This window comes from Melozone crissalis, unplaced genomic scaffold (genome assembly GCF_028551555.1).
Source record: "Melozone crissalis strain CALT ecotype California unplaced genomic scaffold, PUWL_Pcris_2 ptg000006l_1, whole genome shotgun sequence".
Classification (NCBI taxonomy): domain Eukaryota; kingdom Metazoa; phylum Chordata; class Aves; order Passeriformes; family Passerellidae; genus Melozone; species Melozone crissalis.
The window spans coordinates 23,107,876-23,127,290 of NW_026535784.1; the positions used below are offsets into that span (position 1 = coordinate 23,107,876).

Below are 19,415 nucleotides of genomic sequence, written 5' to 3' on the forward strand. Positions count from 1 at the left end.
GAAAAACCTAAAAAGAAGACAGTAGTTGGCTTAACCCCTAAAAATAATGAGTGCTCTCCCACTGTCCCCAGCTCTTCTCATGATCTTGGGCAGGAGGTAGATGAGCACATTTATAGCCAGAGCTTAACCTAGGGCTGAATTATTTAACTGTGCAACCTGATGGTGACCTGCATACTTTATTTCTTGGATGAACCTAGTGCCAGGGTAAAACTGTAGATCATCATTATTCCCTGTATAGGGTGAAAATATTACAATTGCTGAATGCAATTTTATAATTGCTCAATTAAAAAACTATTTAATTTTCTCTATATATAGGTAACATTTTTTACATTTAAAGCAATTTATAGCTTGAATCCAGTGTTTTTGCTTTTCCCGGTGATTAAAATACATAGGAAAATATCATGTAGGAAGAGAGAAAATTTTTAGTGGGTGCTCATCACTACTAAAAGCATGTTACTCATTAACAACTTCAAAAATGCTAATTTTGATTGTTTGTGTTTATTTATCAGAATAGAAATAGGAAAGGCGCCATTGTAAAAGTCTGGATGAAACAAGCAAACCACAAAATTCAATGTTCAATAAAATATAAGCATAGAAAAGTGGCATAACAAGGCTTCAGCTGCACTCTTACAGGAAAAAAAAACAATGAAGCATGCTTTATACTCAAGAGACAAAATTATTTTGCACAACAATAGAAAGTCAAGATTTTTTTTTCCTGAGAATCTTGTTACTATGTTCCTGATAGCATAGTAACTCTTCACTGTAGAGCCAGTGGAATTTAACTTGATCCACTCAAGTGCAAAATAAGCACATTTAATGTAACCACTAATTACATATCTCAAAGCCATTGTTGACTCTGGTCTACTGGAACAATAAGAACTTGCACCTTTGCTCTGCTGGCCGAAGCGTGAAACAAGAAACCTCTGCCTACTGGGTAAACAGCTGGGTAACAGTCCTCGGCTGCCACAGCTGAATTGTCAAATAATGCTTCTTAAGAAAGTAATGGTGTATTTTAAAGTATTTATATCAAATAAAGTAATGTTTATACAAATATTTTCACACAGAAAACTTCAGGTATTTGTGGGCTTTCTAACAAAAAGTGGGAAAGGAAACAGTGATACCTGGTTTTGAAAAGGAAATAAATAAATTAGAGCTGGTTATTGAACGTGCAATTTGCATTAACAAAAATTAAGTCTCTATTTGATCAATCCTATAGTAACAGAATATAAAATTTTAATAGTGAAGGATAACCTGGGAAAATACAACAAGCATGCTGTCGTTTTTGTCAGTGAATAAATACTCAACAAGAATTAGGTATTTTTTTATTTATTGATTTGGATATAAATATGCTTTCTAAATGAAAAGGCAAATTCAATATTTCATTTTATCTGCTTCTGTGGAATGTTTTTAACTGACACACATAAACTATATTTACAAGAAAAATAGGGAAGAAGGGAAAAGGAGGAAGTAAAAAATAAACAAAAAATACACAAAAATGGAAATTCAAGCTTTCAGAAAACTAGAAATGTTGAAATTAAAGTTACCTAAGAAGCTTCCATCTGCTCTATCTTGCAAGTACGTTTAGGATAAAATTATATATTTATATGCGATATTTACCCTCCTGAATCTCAGCTTATTCCATACAGAATTAGCACAAACTTCAATCAGCAGCTACTCACTATTTTGCTTTGTTATTATTGTTTTTGCTCCTCATTTATTGTTATCTTTTAAAACTCTGCTGTGAAGACTGTACTGTCAGTATTCTTCTAGACTTCTGTTCATATAAGTGTTTATTACTGAAGTAATATCATTCCTCACAACCATTAATTAATTTTCAAAATACTTTCAGTAACTTTATATGGTGGTACTGTTCTTATGTTACTGACAGAGAGCTAAAGCACAAAATCAATTAATTCACTATGTTTTGATACTTATCATATTTTCTCTGTTTATTTTCAGCAGCAGGAAGTTAAATTGTAGAGCAAGATTAAACTGTCAGGGTCTCAGAAACAAAGTATTGATAGAGCCTACTGTGTCCATAAGGGCTTTCATTTTTCTGAGTGACCTTTCTAGGTACTCATTCTTTAGTCCTTCAGCAGAATCCAACAGACAGAAAGCAGACAGGCTCTGCATAGACAGAAGCACTAACTTCAGTAAAATTACGTGATTCAACACAAAAAGACAGACACTACGTTCTGGAGTCTAAGTCACAGATGGCAACCTCAATTCCTTGATAAACACAATAATCTTCCAGATAATTCCTGAGGTGTGTAATGACTGATGTGAAATAAGTCTGAATAGTAAAATACAGAATATAGTCAGACGTGTACCACTACAGGATGCTTAACGAAGATGACCCCACTAAAGAATTACTTCCCAGTATGTTTTTTTTCATCAATATCCCCTCCTTCAACTTTAAACAGAGGTTGGAATAAGAGCCTTTTCTTGTTTCATTGGGTTAAAACTGTGCTGTTAAAGAGAAAAATTTGAAGGTTTTCAAAACTAACACAACTTGGTTAAAAAGTTATTAATATTAAAAAGATTAATCAGAGAAGGTCCTTCTGCTTATTTCCCAAATAAACTCCATAAAGTTTAGGTTTTCCAGGCAAATAAAACTCAGATTATCCTTTTGGTGTGATTTGATTTTATTCAAGTGCAAAAATAGACTTGAATGAACTATGCCAGTACTTAAAACATGTGTCAGGTTTGGTACTGACTGGGATGGGGGTTCTCTTTCATCATAGTAGCTGGCATAATAGTGTGCATTTTTGGCTAAAACACACCAGTGCTTTGGCTATTGCTGAACTGTGCTTCCAGAGTGTCAAGCCTCTATCATTTTCCCCCCGCTTTGCTCCCAATGAGTAGAGTGGGGATGGCCAAGGAGTTAAGAGGGAAGGCAGCTAAGCCAACCAACCCCAAGTGGCCAAAGACATATTCCTCACCTGTAACATCATGCTCAGCAAGAAAAAGTGGTGGTAGAGCAAGAAGGGGGCTGGAGAGAACAAGGATTGTGTTTCAAAGTGGCCACTGCTTGAAGACACAGTGCTATATTTTGAGTGATTGTCTTTGCATTACTTTATGTCCTCTTTATTATTATTCGGTATTTATTATTATTCTGCATCTTATACCATGCACAACTTTCCATGTTTCTCATTTAAGAATATGAAACAAACTGTGACCCTGCCTCACTTACATTGTTTTTTCCCCTCACATACAAAGAAAAACAACCCCTTTACATCCATAAACATGTCTTCTTAGAGTACATCATGTTTCACTGATTAAAACCAGAAATTCAAATAAGAAGCTATTAAAATATGAAAACCAAGCATTTAGTTTATGCTGTTCTTTGTCTTAAAACTGCAGTAACCTAAGGAAGGGTTTTACTGACTTTGAACATTACATTAAAGGCAATGAAGTCCTAAACTATACTTACTATAAATCTGTGATAATGAGAATATAAATTTGAATCAGAACATAAAAGAGCTCTCCAGAAAAATATTCTGGGAGGCAAACAACAATACTGACATTCAGAGCTTTTTCAAGCTTTGACCTGCTTATAAACAGGCAGAGATTTATGTTCTTCGATGATCCTGTAAATGGTATATAAGAAAACCAGAGATTAATTCACACTGTCTTTAAACAGGCAGGATGATCTTTTACAAGATTAAGCTATTTCTTCACAATGTGCTGAGAATTCTACAAGGCTGCATTACTTATACAGCCTGTATAATTTCTGCCCAATAAACTATTACAGCAGCATGTTTTATGATAACTACAAATATAAAGTATATGCTATGAATATTTCTCAAGAACAATGAATACTTCTCAACAAGTCAGGAAGCTGGCTAAAACTACAGTCTGCAGTAGCCTGTCTACAATCTAAACTACTACAACTAGTCCTGAACTACACATATTGCTATCTAATGAAATAATATGGTGGTGTGCTTTCTTTCTTTTATTGTTCTCTCTCTGTTTTTCTTTCTTTCTTACTTTTATTTGTTTAAGCACTAAGACATTCTAAAAAAAAAGAAGAGGATAAAGAGTTCTACATAAATTGCTGATAAACCAGAAGTATGAAAGAACAAGCTTAGCTCTCTACACAATAAAGCCAGTCCTCTGTGACATAGATGACAACTGGAGACCTAGGACAGGATTCAATAAGCTGGCTTAGAAGATCTTTAAGCTACTAAAAGGGCAGTTTTGAAGCCAAGCTGTGGAATATATCAATTAGAAATAACATTTTGGAAATCAGAAACTATATCTTATATTTCATCCACCCAGATGAAATAACACCTCCTTGCACAAGATCAAACCCAGACCTTCAATGTTAGAAAATTCTGCAAATCCATCAATAACATTGCTATATAGGACATTAAAGACATTAGAAAGACATTAAAGTGGATAAAATATCTGCAATTCCTGTGTAAAACCACAGAATTCAAAATTCCTTGGTCTGGAGAAAAGAAGTTGGAAGGCATGATGCTCCGGGTCAGGAATGAAAACTCTCATTACATGGGGTGAGAACAGTACTCTGATAAATCCTCCAGTAATGTGTCATGCACATCATGAAGTGGGCACTGAGAAGGCAGTAAAGAACTCTGCTAACTAAAATGCAGCCTTTTTCCTTAGGATCATGAACTTATGTGCAGTAGCACAGTGAAAACTTAAAATGAAAAGTGAACTGAAGTGTTGGTTATTCTAAATTGACTAAAACATTATTAAATAGTATTTTATATTTCAAGTTTGCATGGCATTTTTTCTGACTTCCATAATAATAACAACATACACCAAATACATGTTTCAGTACTTTACAGCAGGAACAAACAAGTAGTTGGTGGGTCAGGAAATCCATTCTTATCAATAATATTCAAGGTTTTCAAAAGTTCTGATGTGATACCCTGCCTGCTTTCTGAGTATATATTTAAGCCCAAACTCTGTCTCCAAAAGCTCACATTCTGAAGAAGGAATCATCACACAAAACAGGGAGGGGGGACATTGTAATAATAAAAAAATAGGGTTTAAATAAAATGCCTACATCAGATGTCCTGTAAATTAATAAGCATTCAATGTCTGTTGCCTTGTAGGCATCATAGCACAAGCCATACATGAAATGGAATTTGGATGATGTGGCTGCACTGGTATGAAAAAGCACAGACGAAACAGCTAAGCATACAAACATGCCATGCCAAACTAAAAAAAAAGAGGGTATGATATCAGAAGAAAGGTGAATGAACCAATGCAGCAGTAGTGAATTATAGCGAAGATGGAAAAAGAATACAGAACTTGACAGGATGGCACAAAAAAGTAATGTAAAGGGACAGCAATGGGTATGATTAGGAAGATGAACTATATTAGCAGCTAGGTTGTTGATAAAATGGAAGATGCACACAAAAGATTGGAAGGAAGATGACAAAGGAAATTATTTGTATTGTATTCACACATGCAAAAACCTGGATGTAATAAACAGAGCTGGAAAATAATTCCAGTTGGAGGAAAATGGTGCTTGGATGTGATTATGGATGTACAACTGAAGGAAAAACTGTAGGCAGCAAAAGTCTTGCATAAACAAAATGGGGAGTGGTATAAGCAAGAAAACCAGAGTATTTTCCTGGATTACTAGGAAAGACAACAGCTTCGACAGCCAAAAATAAAGCTAAAATGAAGGCTTTATTGATGGAATTGATGGAAACACCTGCCTTCATCCATCTGCTGACAACAATAGATAGCATCTTCAATGCTGACAGTGTGTAGATATCAGGGTAAATATAGGGAATAAATTACTGTAGTACAGTGGAGCAATATTTAAAGAGAAAAAAACTAAGGAAAAAAATAAGATGAAAAACCAATAGAAAGAAAGAAAAATCAGACTACTATCCAAACTAACTGGAATTAAAATTTCTTGAATACATGCTACTTTAGAATGGTTATAATGTGTGGAGTATGACCTGGTTATTCAATTATAAACTACCTTTACTAATATAAAATATATACCTATCATGACAATAACATGAAACCCCTGTTTCATGTTTAAAATTTTGATTTTATTCCATCATAAGGGAAGTTATGTTATTTTTCATTCAAACATAGATGTGTCCTTTAATATCACCAGTGTGAGGCTGCTCACTATCCTCTTTGAAAGGTTATGGCAGCCAGGAGAAGTACCTAAGAACTGAAAAAATGCAAATGTCACCCCAGTCTTCAAAAAGAATAAGAAGAAGGACCCAAAGAACTAATGGCCAGTCAGCCTGATCTCAATGCCTGGAGAGGTGATGGAGTGTCTCATTCTGGAGACCATCTCCATCCATGTAGGTGACAAGAAGGTGATCAGGAGCATGGATTCACTAAGGGTAAATCATTGTTTGATGTCTCTACAAAGAAAAAATTATCTGGAGGGAAGAGGAGGCAGCAGTGCATATTGTCTACCTTGACTTCAGCAAGGCTTTTGACACTGCTCTCTCACAATATCCTTGTAGGCAAACTCAGGAAGTGTGGTCTGGATGAATGGACAGTGAGATGGATTGAGAACTGGCTGACCCCAGAGAGCCACAATCAGTGACACAGGTTCTGTTTGGAGGCCTGACACTTCTGGTGTCCCCCATTATTCAATATTGGGAGTTGTTTAAGTTATCCATCAATGACTTGGATGAAGGGCCAGATGCCTCCTCAGCAAGTTTGGTGGTGACCCCAAGCTGGGAGGAGCAGCCAATACCCCAGAGAGCTGTGCAGCCCTTCAGAAGGGCCTGGCCAGGCTGGAGAGATGGGCAGGGAGGAAATCCAGCAAAGGCAAGTGCAGGGTCCTGCACCTGGGGAGGACTGACCCCATGCACAAGGCTGGGATTGACCTGCTGGAAAGCAGCTCTGTGGAAAATGACCTCGGGGTCCTGGGGAAAACAAGCTGTGCAGGAGCCAGCAGTATTGAGTGTGGGTGTGTTTATTTTGTCCACATAAGTTGCAGTTTATATAATCCACTTCCCTGTGTTTGAGTCCTGGTTGTAATTTCAGCAAAGAATCTTGAAGATAATTTAGTCATGCTGAAAATTTAATCATACATTATTCTCTTCTTTTTTCAAGGGATTGCCTGACTTCAGAAAGAAAACTTAAAAACTGATGTAAGAGGACAATAAACAAATATGCTGTATACAGAAGCAGTCAACGTTGTTGATAAACCTGTAAAAATATTTACCTATAAGAAAAAAAATGTACAGTCCCACTGGTTTGTTGTGTACACATATGACAATTAAAATAGAGAAGAGGTTCTGACATTTTTCTAAGAGCTTCTACAAATAAGTTTTAGGACTTACCCTTATTGTGTATTCCAGTGAAATACACTGAACTAATGCAGTTGTGTCTAGGTTTTGAGAAGTAAAAATGTTATTTGGGTTGTCAGTCAAATGCATGAAATAGCTTGTGTTAATGCAATTATGTGTTTTGAGCTTTCCGTGTTTGCACTTTGCCCTGACACAACCAAAACTTCAGCCCTTGTGACACTAATCTCTAAGTGGGGCAGCAGGAAAAAAAAAGTGCTAAACAAGCATTAGTAATTATTCTGGCAGCATTTATACCTATTGAAAATTGATAAAGCATGTCTTGAATTGAGCTGTGCGTGTAGTGGAGACGTTCTGTAAAGAAAATTATTCTCTTACAATGTTGCAAAGTCAGCTCTACCTTGGCTGCTATAGATGTAAGGGTTTGCTTTTCTCTTGTTCTTTCCCTTAAAGGCAGATTCTATATCTTCTTTAGGCAAGTTACAATATTGCCTCTACTATCTTTAAAAGAATTTTCTTCATACATAGCCTGAAACTCCAGTGCTATAATGCAATTACTTTTGTTTGCCCTTCAGATACATTATTGCTTAGACTAAATAATCACAGATCATTTTCTTTGTATGTTATTTTGCATCTTAATGCTCACATTGCTCCTAGTCTGCCTTTATCGCCCATATCTCTCTAAGTGGAATAAAAAAAAAAAAGAACAAGCACAGCTTGTGAACACTTACCATGGCTAAGCAGAGAAAAATTATCTCACTTGTTGTTTTCAGCATGTCTGGTATTTCTGCAATATTATTCTGATTCTGACTGATGATATGCTACAGATCAGATGTTGTCATCAGAACAAATGAATTTAGATATTGGATTCCACAAAGTGGCTAGACAGTAGCTTCTCTTTTATGTACTTATTAGAGTACGTGCCCTGTCTATGAAAGGGGCAACTTTTTTTAACCTCCTTAGTATGTGATGACTAGTCTATTGCAATCATAGTAGAACCACATTGCTCTAATGGTTGCTCTTTTTTAGATAACCACCCAGTTCATACAAGTAATAAAAAACTTATTGGAAAAAATGAATTTGCCTTCAAAATCCTTAATACCAACATTCTTTTTCCCAAAAGACTTTTTAAATATTAAAATTCACACTGCTCCATCACAAAAGACTGAGTTCCATTTTAAGAGAAGTTCCACAAGCTTGGACTCTCACCTGCAGATCTGAGTCCTAGATTTAAAATATTCCCTGATTTAGATTTTAGCATCCAAAGTAATTTGAGTCTTAATTTCTACTTTTTTATAGTAAGGCATGTGCACCTTCCTAAATATTTTGCTATACTATGACTCTGTATCCTTTATAAAAACTTAACCTCATGAGCCATACCACGGAGGCCCTGAAGTACCCACAGCCAAGCACATCCTTCTGTAACTCCCTGGGCTGGCACTTGTATTCAGCAAAGTGTGCTTTTCTTATAACAAAACAGATATCATTAAGTAGGACCTATTACATTGCTTCCTTGATCACATTGTAGCATTAAATAGCATTAAAGAAAACAATTTTCAAAGCAGTCTAGTTTAAGGAACGTATTACTGTCAAAATGAAAAATGTTTATTTTCATGTGAGGAAAAAGTGTCATATCAAACAATTTTATGATTCAAGAAGTGTGACTATATAACATTGCAGCCTTAATATTATCCAAGTTTAGGCAGTTACTTAGTTTACAGTACCAACACTGCATGTTTTTCAAAAGAACTTCTACACATCTTTCACTAAACAAAACCTTGCTCCATTGATACACTCAATAAAATAAATGGGACAAAGAGCAAAGTAGCTTGCTGCAGAGATCCATCTTGTGCTATCAGGGAAAAGAAAATGGAAGTGTAAGAAATGCCACAAAGTTGCTTAAAAATAGCTCCTCTTTTATCTAACAGCCTGCTCAATAGAACACTCATCTCCTAAATGATAGCTTTCAGTTCCTTCTCTGCAGCGCAAAGGGAGTAAAAATACTAACCTTCAGTTTTCTAGGGAGTGTTAAAACCACAATGGAAAAAGGACCTACCTAATCTCTTTGCATATAGCTCAGCATGGCAAAAGCCATTGAGAAGTTATTGGTTATGTTGGCAAATGGGAGAAGCCTTGTAAAGGGGATAATTTCACAAGAAAACATGACAAAGAGATATACTGCATCATTTTGAAGGATGATAGTGTGTTCTTAGATATAAATTTCCTACGGTGCGTCTAAACTGATCACAAAAGCACAATGAAAGATAAGCATTTGTGAATCAACCCTTCAATGGCTTGCTGACCTTCGTAACAGGGAAACTTTAGAGACAAATTGCAGAAGGGACTTTAGAAAGAAGTTCAGTATCACAATTCACCCCCTTAAAGGCACAGCATCAGAGTCACCTTTGTCATGAGATCATTTTCAGCCTACAGCTCTGAGGGTGCAGGCTGGACACAGAGCAGTTACCTGCTGTTGTGCCTGCAAAGGAACTGTGGAGGGAAATTCTTCAGTTCAGGTTCTATGCTGAAACCAGGGAAACCTGTATCTTCCAAAGGTAGAAATCAGGAATGAAGTGTCCCTACATGTTCCTTTTAGGAAACTGGCTGAAGACCTATAAAGTGATGAAACAGAGAAGCCCATATGATACAAAAGGATATCAGTAACATTAGGCATGAGGAATTCCAATGAAAAAGTGATTGACCAGCTGGAAAGGAGTGCAGGAGTGGCAGACGTGGAGGCTGAAATGGACACCCTCCAAAGCAGCTGATTAAGGAAGCAAATGGTCCAATCCCCAACAGCAAATGTAGAACCCACCTCAGTCCTAGCAGGACTGAAGCTATAGGTCACCTTACACCAAGAATCATGAGTTAGAGTGGATTTCAGATTCACCAGCCACCTGGTTATTACCTCATACAGCTGATTTGTAATAATACTAGTCATATAACAATCGAAGGAGAGAAGGAGGTTGAAGAATTCAAATTCACATAGTACATCTTGTTGAGGAAGAATAGAAAGGGAGCATGGATGAATCCACTTGTTTTGATGTTCAGACCAAAACAGAGAAAGAACTGATAAGTGACTGCCAAGGACATGTACAAACTTAAAGAAGAAAAACAAAACAAATCCCAAACAACATTACTGGTTTGGGATTTCCCTCTAAAACCAGAAGGACCAATTAGATAATGTATCTGTGAAGAGTAAACCAGAGCACAGACCTCGGTGATAATATAGGTTAATGGCTAACATCTTTCATGAATACAGAAGGAGACAGGATGAAGAGGAAGCTCCTGAAATGCTTTCTTGAGGAGTAATACGGGTGGATAGGCACTGCTTTCCATTTGGCTCCAATTAACAGAGAATGAAGAGTGAATGGGAAGATAAGGTGGTGATGTAGTTGAGATTGGTCACAAAAGGACAAAAATTCTTGAAAATTAGATTAGAAGGGAAATATCAAAGTAAAAGCAGTGCTTTTTTAGGAAGGCAAATCCAGTGAAAGGACTCTTAGTTAAAATTTCCTGGGAGACTTGCTGAAGGTGAAAAAGAAATTAGAGTGAAGTAGCTTTTTAACAAACTAATTTACCCAAAGGAGAAGAAAGGCTCCTGATAAATACTGAAGATTTTTGGCATTTCTTAAGCATGTTTTTCTTGCTTTCTAAATTTCTTCTTTAGTTGAAAGGTCAAAAAAAATTGGTTTTCTGTTTTAATTGGTGCACCAGTGATAAAGGATTAAGATCCTGCAAGGAAAGGATGAATGCATTTATGAATAGTTGCATAACCTAGGTATTTTCAAGCCCACTGAGTGAAATGAATTTCATCTTGAGGTATAAAAAAATCAGCAAATGATAAAATATTAGCTAAAAGGTGTCTACAACAGTGACATAGCTCAGAGCAGTAGAGTGCAGCAATCCCTCATTTCCCCACTTACTCCATGTTGGCTCACACTGTGGGGCAGTTTTTCTGCATGTGAAGGGGATTCCTTTTGGATGAAATTAAATCAGAAGATCTGTTCAAAGTGCAGCAACAGTCTCTAAAAGGAACAGAAAGGTCTGAATCAATGTGTGATCTGCAGCACAAGCAAGTCCCACAGTAAGTACCAAGTGCACATGCACCAACAGAATGCTCTCAAATCTCAGAGACCTCCTGTGTCCTTCTGCTTCTTGTACCACTTAAAAGGCTAACGGTCTCAAGGTCAGTAACCACTTCACAAAAATGCCCTCAAGCTAAAGATATTTCTTTATATTATATCAAGACCTCCTATGGTTAAATATATTTTCTTTTTGCTTCAGCTGCTGTATCCCTCTTCAGCACTTTTCTAATTTGCTTGTCTTACCTGCCTGCCTTTTTTTTTTCTAAATTGATAATGATTTTCCTTTTCCATCCCTGCTTTCCCATCAGCTTCTTCAGTCTCATAGAAGATTCAATACATTGCAGTCCCAGTACCAGTTCATAGTCAAGGGGTCTCAGCTGTGTCGCTGTGTGTCCCTAAGTTCTGCATCTACTGTCAGTTATCCCTAAGACTTTGAACTTCCATCTGTCCAAATGCAAAACTGCAAATCCTCTCTCATTTATCCTGCCTCTTGCTCATACAAAGAAACAAGTGAGACATTGAAAGTCATTATTTCAGGGTGTCTACTTAATCATTTGCCTCCACCACAAGACTTAAGAGACTATCTCTTCCATTCTAGCCAATACCCAAACACAAACTTAGGAAGCAACTGGCACTAGTGTTGCATTTAAGTGAACAACTAAAATAAGACTTGCTTTGATGGCAAAGGGCATGAGAAGACCCATATCACCTCCACTAAACAGATGAGAGTATCCTCTGGCACTTGCTCAAGCAACACCAGGAAGCCTGGACAGCTGAAAGCAAGAGTCTGTAAAATATCTTTCCTTTGGCTGTCTTTGAGCAACATGTCTAATGGGATGTTTTTTCCAGGGTAATCATAAAGTAAATAAATATGCATACCTATACTCTAGCTTTTGGGTCCTTGGTACAAACTGTCTTTTCTACTGATCTATTCCTATTGCACCACAGTAGTTTTTGCTGTGTGGCTCATAATTATGCAGCCTATGAGCACAAAGTCTGTGAGAGCTCATTAAGGATGGATGAGAGCAAACTCTAAAGGTGAAAACTAGAAGACAGAATTGGCATTTATCTTTTAAAAGGCAAAAGAGTGGCAGTAAAGATCAACTTACCTTGAATCCTTTGAAAAATATCATGAACTCTACCAGAAGAGATAATCAAACAAGCTATTTGTAGGAAGCTGGAAGATGCCCATGAGAGCTATGAGATTCAAAAGCAATGAAAAACCAAAACAGGATAAGGATGACACAAGGGACAATGCAAATAAACATTAAATAATAAGGGGGGAGCGGGAAATTAGAGAGACATACAAAGGGCTAAAATTGATGCCGTGCAAACTGGTGAAGAGAAAGTAAGCACACGATAATAAAATATGATTACACTTGATTCATGCCTACTGATAATAAAACAATAAACAGTGAACTTACAATGAAGGAACTGCGAATCAAGTGGATGTCAGTAGAATATGGAAACTGGACCAGAAAGTTCTTGCAAGGCTATGCAATATCCATTTGAAATTATTTTAAATAACTTTTTTGACAGACATATCAAGAATGATGCACAGTTTAAGCTATGTTGCAGCAAAGGGTGGAGTATTTGGCTTTTGAAAACTTTTCCCTGAAATTCTCTCTATAATTCTTTTTAGATTTCCATGCAGAAACTATTACACACAGTATGTATCTTCACAAGATGTCTCATCTTTGTTGAGGAAATCCTAGTACAAAATGCATTTAAATCTCTTTTAAGCCCACTCTATAACACTACATATATCTAAGCCACAAAATTAAAGAAAAATCAAAAGTTGGTAGAATACATTAAAATTTTTACTTTATTATATTTTGTGGAATATATTTTAATCATGCTTACTGTACATACAGTATTTTGCAGAGTCCACAGACAACTGGAAATAAGAATGTTGTTTCCATACAACATCTTACAGATGTCCAAATGCAGCAGATCTGCATGTTTTTCCAAACACCATTAATATTAAAAGAAAAAAAAAACCAAAAACTCAAACCAAACAAATAAAACAAAAAAACCCAAACAATTCCCCCCCGCAAAAAAAAAACTAAAAAGAAAGAAAGAAGATTATAAGAGATGAAGAATGAAGTATATCTGAATTTTCAGTGATTGCCCTTTTAGTTATTATAGGCAACATAATTTGTTCTAATAGAGCCCTTGAATCCAAACAGAAGCATATTTAACATGTAAGTTTCAAGACTTATTGCTGACTTCAATATTCAGGAAAATGTATGTACACTTAGCTGGTTTAAGAACTACACTTGCCTTGACTTTTTCAGGATTATGATGAAATTGCTGTAGTGATCACCAATAACTGACAGCTTTATTGGATTGCAAGAAAACAAAGTACATCTTCCTAGTCTAAATAACTGACATAATCTATTTATGTGGGGTGTTTTTAGTGGAAGAAGTAGTAGAGCAATGGAACAACATAATTTCTTACTGTGCAGACAGTAAGGCAGTTTCAAGAATCCCTACATAAGTTGTTCCGTAGTGCAATTAAACATGCAGGAAATTATTCACATACTTCATTTACTTATATTCCTCAGCACTTTCAAGAGAAGGGTGAACAGGGTCCTTTTTAAGATACAGAATGGAAAACAAAAGGCAAAAGGCCCTGAAAACTGGGCAATAGACCGAGAGCAATCTGTTTATGTTCTTTTAACAGAAAACTGAAATGAAACCGCAAAAAGCACAAATCCAAATGTGAGTAGTGTACCACTGTGCACACTGCAAAACAAAGAGATCCATAAGCCACAGTCAGACCTAAGTGCAGCTGTCAAATAAGAAAGCAAGAATTAAACAGAGAAAAGGGCAACAAGCTTTCAAAGACATAATATATAATATTTGATCTGCCTGGTATGCAAACCTATAAACTTATCTCACACATACCTGAAAAAGAGGTCTAAGAAACATGGAAACTTAGAAGTGTACCTTGGATTACAGAAAATATTTTCATGCAGCATCAGTAGCGGTGCATGTATTCCTTCAGTCGATTAAAACAGCAATAGAAACACAGAATCTTTGCAACTGGACTGACTGGTGTTTGACTCATCCAGCTCATTGGGTGCTCACAGCAGCCACACCAGCTTGCTCAGGACACTGTCCGCTTTGAACTCTGCTTCCAAGGACTGGGACTCCACTGTCCCCCTGGGCAACCTCTTTCAGTGCCTGATCAACCTTACAGAAAAAACAGGTGCTTTGGGTGCACTTTACTTAAATTTGAAAGGTAAGGATTTTATCTCAAATGTTTTCATTACAAAAAGAGAAAGGGAAGAGAACATATTGTCAAGGCAAACTAACATGAAGCTCATACCGTGAAATGAGGAGGTCCCTACCACCTGCTGCAAGGGAAATCATGGGTCAGGTGAAGGCACTGAGATTTGTGCTGCCCATTTCTTGTCAAATTTCAGCAAATACATGCAATATAATTTTCAGCATCTGAGTTTTAATTCCTTAACAAAGTTTTAAAAATAATATAAATGTGACAAAGGAAAAGATCTAGTGCTTTGTATTTTTGTTGTTCTCCCTAGTGAAAATCAACCCTATGATGACAAACTGGTCAAATGCAAAGTTCATTTCAAACTCTTATAATAGAAGCCCAAGAGTTATCCTAATATTCACACAGAAATGGAGGCCATAAGGAACCTGAGATGATTCCTTCAGCAACTCAATTTTACTTAGTTATCCTTATACTGAGGCTGCCCAGAGCTTGGAAGTTTTTCTTTCAGATAGGTATTGATTTTTGATGCCATGACACAAAGCTACAGGTAAGTCATAATTTAGGTTGGTACAACCTGCATTGCATCATGCACACTTTTCTACAAATGTTCAAGAAGGTGCACTTAACAGGTCCAAAAAATGCTATATGCAGACTGAAAAGCATCCTAACTCTACATTTTTGAACTTATCTTTATAAATCCAAAGTTTGCAAGCATTCAGAGCCATGTTAGTCCCTATCTTTACAATAAACAATTTACATAATAAGGGAAAAAGTAGAAGGAAAAATGTGTTGTTAACCCTAGTTCCTGCAATCAAAGGATTCTGTCTCCAAACTTCTGGTTGTCAATGCCACAAAGAGCTGAAAGAAATCAATAATATCAAGAACTTAGACATTTTCAGAAAGGCGCCTTTTCCAGAATGTATTTTCAGATTTTAATTGCATATTTCATTGCTATTTCATAAGCATCACACTGACAAATGTGGTCACACAATGCTGAGAATCTGCACTAATATATAGCACTCTAGGAAGACAAGATTGCATTGGCTGAAGCATCCGACATTACAAACAAGTTTTCTTGAATCTAAGACTCCATAATATATTTCAAGAATGTATTTAACAATTGCATGATTAATTAAAGCTACCGCTGAATGATACTAGAAAGACGAAGAAAACCTCCAAACTAATCAGCAAAACAAATATGGACAGGTGGTAAATAAAGGACTGCAGTAAAACAAGCAACATGGCACCAGAATCCTAAATGCTCTTTTGCCTTATAATCTCTAGCATGCAGTTTTAGCACATTTCTCAAATAAATCTGTTATCTCTACAGATTCTGAGATAAAATATATTCTGAGATTAGAGCCCAAGTTTACATGCGCAATCAATTAGATTGAATCAAGAGTAATAAAACACAATTTTAATAGGTACACATTTTATGTCTTTTTTTTTTTTCTTCTGCATAAGTATATCATACCGATTTCAGTTTTAAGTAAAGAAAAATTATCAGGTCCATCTGTTTTGTTATTCCCTTTGGCACAGGCTAAACATAACACAGAGGTCTGGGATAGATTATATGTTGTTTTATTAGGTTAATTTGATCTTGTATTGACATTAGTATATGTCAAAATTAATGGCTTTTTAATGACATGCTAATGGTTAATTAGAAGTACTGAGAAGGGGTGAAGGCTTAGATTTAAAAATTATTAATATGACAAGTTTTTCAATACTACTATACATAAGACTGAGAACATGTGAAAAAAAAGAAAGAAAACTTAAACTCGTTTTCCTCTTCCTTTCATTCTGGGAATAAGACGAGAACAGTAAACTACAGAAATATTTGCTTAGATCAAGTCTGTAAGTATTCTCTTTAACTCCCTTTTTCTCAAATTATTTTCCCCAGAAAATAAAATAAAGACTGAAAAAAAGATTGAATACCACATCAGCATGATAAATTATCTACAAAAATAAAAAACACACAATCCAATTTTCTTTTTGATACAAGTTCATTACTAAATTAGAGTTGCAAGGCAGAAAAGGCACCTTACATTCCCCTGCATGGACCCAATTAAAAAACACAAAGAAAAGGAGTTATAAACAATTTTTTAAAATGGCAAAAATATTTTTAAAAGGGAAGTCCTTAAGCCATTTTCTTCAGGACTTACAAAACTTAATTTGAGTGAAAATTTATTGAGATAAAACCATTCAGGGATGAAAAAGGGTCAATATTTGTAACGATACTTAGAACAATGGAATCCAAAGGAGTTTTTCCCAGACCTCTGCCAACATCTAAAATGAGTAATATATATTTTACTTTTATACAAATGTTTAATGTTATGTAGTAGTGATATTGTTTCAGCAATTGAAATACAACATTTCTCCATTGCCCTATAATAAGCGTGATCATGTAATGGCTGATATAAAAAATCCCCAACCAAACAAAACCTCCATAAATCCTTAGAGCTTTAAAACTAGCAAAAAATGTGGATTTTGATGTGCTAATTGTTTATTTCTCACCCTTATTTACCTCATTTATCTTTATGATTTTCTGCTGCTATTCCCTGCCCCTTTAACCCTGTTGTTCCATTCCTGTAAGCCTCTTTGCATTGAGCTTAGGAAACTCATTGTCTGCTACTTGTTACTGCATGGCTGACCTGCTTTTCATTCCTCATTCTTACTTGGCAATGACTTCGGTATTGACTAAACTTTCTGGGTTCAAAAAGCTCTCAGCAGGTTGACTTTGGCTGTATTTGAGGCCTTTTGTGTGGTTTTTGGTGGGTTTTTTTGTTTATTGGTTGGTTGGTTTTTTGTTTGGCTGGCTTGTTTTCAGGCTTTTTGCGTGAAATCACCTTTATTTCTATGTGTACTACATTATGTTCCTTTCAGTAATTCAAAACCTCTACACATTCCACAGTAGCTCTTGATCAACTCTATCATAACATTTTCTTCAATATTATTGCATGTTTTCAAAATTTTGTTAAAGGTAGATTATTTTTGATTGACGTCTAACAGCAGCCTAAAATATAGACCATTCCAGAACAATTATGTAACTTACACAGCATTTCATAACAATTAACAGGAACACTGAGCTATATTCAATTTTCAAAACACTTCAGTCACTTTATGCAGACAATAACTCCAGTCTGACTAATGACATTTCTGAGTCATATATGCTTGAATAAATGGCTCAGTAAATTCAACAGTCTGCATGTAAAATGTCCCCACACTGCATAGTCAGCAAGGGATTTCTGTTTGGAAATTTATATGCATGCAGACAATGACAAACACTACTGCACATTAAAGTTTTTGACACAGCCAGCCATGTTCTTCTGTGGAATATGAGGAAATTCTTTGCAAGAACAAACCACTAGTTGGGTAAAAAAGGGAAAGAAAGAGACCAACCTGTCTGAGACCTGGTGATCAAACTAATGGAAAAAACAAATGCAAAGGCAGTGGAAGCAGGGACAGATATCCTGGGAAGAGTAGAGGAATGCTGCCTGGCTATGTAGGAATGTGGTCAGAAGGGCCAAAGTGCTGCTGGAGTTTAACTGGGCAAGGAGTGTGAAGAATAAGGGCTTCTGCAGCTATGTCAGCCAGAAAAGGCAGGTCAAAGAAGGCATGCCCCCACAACCAAGACTGACAATCCAGTAACAATGGGTGAGGAGAAAACTGACACTCCACACATTTCTTTTTGCCTCCAGTCTTCACTGGCACCTTCTCTTCCCACATTTCTCCAGTGAGTGAACAGCAGCATGGGCAATAAAGTAGGAAAGTTCCTCCCACTGTAACAGAAAATCCAGTTTCTGACCACAAAAACACAGTTGTGAACACAGTTAAGTCTGTGGGATCTGATGACATGCATCCCTGAGTCCTGGGGGAACTGGCTCATGTACTTGCCAAACCACTTTCCACGATATTCGAAAATCAGAGAGGTGGTGAGTGCCACATCCCTGGAAACATTCAAGGATATCAGGCACGATGGGTCTTTGAGCCTTGCCTAGATGAAGATGTCCCTGGTCTCTGCAGTCAAGCTGAACTAACTAACTCTTAAAGGTCCCTTCCAACTCAAACTACTCTATAATTAGCCCTACTCTTAAATTTTATTGAAGACTTGGATGAGGAGATGGAACAACCCCCCTGTGCCCCAACAAATCCATAGATGATGCTAAATGGGAAAGATAAGTGAGGAGCTGATAGTGCTGAATAGCAAAGCTGCAGAGAAGGGCAACAACAATCCAACAATTTCTACCAAGACACACAAGGGAAGAATGATGGCATGCATGTAAACAGTCTGGTAAAAAATTTCCTGAGTATCAATCCTGCTGAAATACATTCAGGGCTTACAGCACTTGACCAATTAAACATGTGACTGAAAAAAAATTATTTAATTTCTATCTCCCTCTACTTGGTGCTGATGAGGTCACATCTGGAATACATGGACAGTTCTGCATTCACCCCACCCCAGCTCAAGAGTGACTGAAAAGCAAAGTAAGTTTTGTGCAGGGCTACTAGGATGTTCAGGATCCCAGAGAATGTGACTTACAAGTTGATGTTGGGGGAGCTGGAGCAGTTTAGGTGAAGATGTAGAGATGGGGAGACGGAACACAAATTTTAACTACATGGGGAACAGTTACAAAGATGTGGAGCCTCAGTTATGACAATATAACAAAAGTACATCACCACAAATTGCACACTGCTAGTCTGAGGCTGAACATTAGGCAAATCCATTTTTCTAGGAGAGGAGGACAGTGTGTGAGCAACACTCCATACTTGGAGGTTTTCAGGACACCAGCTGAACTTGCTCTGACATTCATGGCACTTGAC

The 19,415-nt window shown here is 36.6% G+C and overlaps 1 protein-coding gene across 1 annotated transcript in view; it reads right to left on the minus strand.

The window, feature by feature from the left end:
- SGCZ (sarcoglycan zeta) overlaps positions 1–19,415 on the minus strand; it is a 363,437-nt gene that overhangs the window by 99,788 nt on the left and 244,234 nt on the right. The window lies entirely within an intron of this gene.